Source organism: Babylonia areolata, chromosome 8, assembly GCF_041734735.1.
Source record: "Babylonia areolata isolate BAREFJ2019XMU chromosome 8, ASM4173473v1, whole genome shotgun sequence".
Taxonomy (NCBI): domain Eukaryota; kingdom Metazoa; phylum Mollusca; class Gastropoda; order Neogastropoda; family Buccinidae; genus Babylonia; species Babylonia areolata.
The window spans coordinates 27330984-27333483 of record NC_134883.1 but is presented as its reverse complement, the minus strand read 5'-3'; the positions used below and the strand labels follow the sequence as shown (position 1 = coordinate 27333483).

The following is a 2500-nucleotide window of genomic DNA, read 5'->3' as shown; positions in this document are numbered from 1 at the left end:
TCGAGAGGGGGGGAGGGGTGGTAGTACATAAGATACGAACATAAATCGAAAATCATACACAAACACACAGATACAGTAGAAATTAGGATACATACAAGTGCATATCAATATAAAAACTTGTGTATACTCACACACTGCACACACACACGCGCGCGCGCACGCACGCACCCACGCACGCACGCACGCACGCACGCACGCACGCACACACACACATACACACACATACACACGTTTGAACAGAAGCTGCATATTACATATGGATGGGGCTGATGACTAGATCTTCAGGTAGATGGTTGTTGATTGTACAATTCTATTTATCATACTGGATTCGTTCGAGAGACAGGGCATTGACTGCTTTGGGGGAAAAAGCTATTGGCGAAGCGATTGGTTTTCGTCCTTATACTTCTAGTGTATCGTCGACCAGAGGGGAACATATCGAAAATCCCCAAAGCTGGATGTGATTCGTCCTGGATGATTGATTTTGATTTTTTTGAGTAGCCGCTTATAATATATTATGTCTTCTAGAGAAGGTAGATCAGCCCCGGTAATATTGGTGGCATACGCGCGTAAAAGAACCACGGCAAAGGAAGAGTTGTCCCTGCCCTGGGAATTATTTGGTCGAAAAATCAACTGTCATAGTTAAACACATCAATACCTGTTGGGGACAAAAAAGGCTCCGGATTATTGGTTTGTGCTCGCCTATGAGAGAGCAACCCTGAATTTCACGCAGAGAAATTTGCTGCAGCTGAAGCACAGTACAATACAATGCAATGCAATGCAATGCAAGTAAAACAATGCAGAAAAAAATATGTTATGGGTCACAGAAGTACAAAATATAGTTCGTACCTTAGCCTGCGCTTGAAACGACCCCTTGCTTTTGGGCTGTGTTTTGATACAGCATGGATGTTTGGAGTGATTAAAACTTTCGTCAATATTTACTTACTGGAGCAGTCTTGATCTTGGGTTGTCCAATGCCGTTGCATGACAGATTACGGTTCACAGAACTTTACACTCCGAAATCAAGTTAGCTTTCCCCCCTTTTTTTGGCACAGAGAGGATATTTTTCACATGTTTTCAGACAGTTTTAGGGGGTAGGGGGATGAAAAAGAAATGTGCTCGTGTTTAGGGCCAACATGATGTGACTCATGCCAAGTGTATGTGAAGGGGCAGTGGAAACACGCGTGATGAATGGACTACTTGTGTGTTCCTACGCCATTGACTTGGCGCCGGTGTGAGGGGTTACTAAGCGCCCTTGCAGATGACTGTAAAAAAAAAAAAAAAAAAAAAGAAAAAAATGTGGTTTTTGCGTTGTTGTTTTCAGTGTGCCTCGAGATATTGGATGCGTTCTAATTAGCTGTATAGGCATGTTGCATGTGGCTCAATGGCTGGTTTGGAAATGTTTCGGTGACCGTTTACATGCCGCTTTCTTGCAGCTGCGGTCTCTAGCCTGTAGGTTTTTGTCAAAAATCAGGTTTTGGTAGTCGCGAAACGGCAGGTTTCACCTGGCTTCAAATATGATCAATGGTAAGTGCAGTGTTCTGCAAAAAAAACAAAAAAACAAACAAAAAAAAACAAACAAAAAAACAACAACAAAACCACCCTTTCAGTGTTGTTTTATTCCATGAGAAAAAAAACAAACCGAAGTAGTTTTTACTGATTTGCTTTTTCTTAAAACCATGGGTACAATGGTGCTAAGGCACAACCAATAGTTCGACGCTTAGATTTTTTTCTTCTTCTTGTGTTGTGAAGAACGGCACATGGAAATATGTTGGCTGAAGAGAGACGGGTAGGCCTACCCGGCTACACAGAAGGTGTCGTCAGGGACTGTATACAGGCCCAACGCGAAACCCTGGATTACCTGAAAGGGAGAGGGGCCGGATGGGGGGCTGGGGGTGGAGGGGGGGTGGAGGGCTTTGTTATTTATCACGTCTTTTCAATACCACCACACCAACACTTTGTGGGGGGGAGGGGGGAGGTGGGGCAGAACTGAATGGCCGACAGGCCGTCTTCCCCATCCCCGCTGAGAGGGAAATGACCATCCAGGTTACAGAGCAAGTTGAGAGATGGTGTGAGTATGGGTGAGCGGAGCGGGGGGAGACTACCGATGCTGAGACATCGCCATAAATCTGCTGCAGGGTGATGAAGAACCCTGATTGTTATATCATGTCCTTTCACCTCCAAGGCCACAAAAATAGTAATAGAAAGAATTTGGGGGGAAAAAAAACAAAAAACAAAAAAACCCCTCTGCAACGCCAAAGGATTTACTTTTTTTTTCCCCACGTCCATACAACGGATTGACTGCTGTTCGTTTTTCTAGCCACTACCAAGCAGATCGACTGGGTTTTTTTTCCCATGCTTTGAAAAAAATCGATCGTCCAGATTAAGAAATAAGATGGTGTATAAATAAATAAAAAGTAGCTAACAGATCATTAATATCTCATAGAATATGTTCCATTTATTTTTGAAAAGGGGGAACAAAAAGAAGAGAGAGAGAGAGAGA

At 43.5% G+C, this 2500-nt stretch overlaps 1 protein-coding gene across 1 annotated transcript in view; it reads left to right on the top strand.

Moving 5' to 3' along the window:
• The window catches only part of LOC143284697 (uncharacterized), a 173208-nt gene that overhangs the window by 19831 nt on the left and 150877 nt on the right, over positions 1–2500 (top strand). The window lies entirely within an intron of this gene.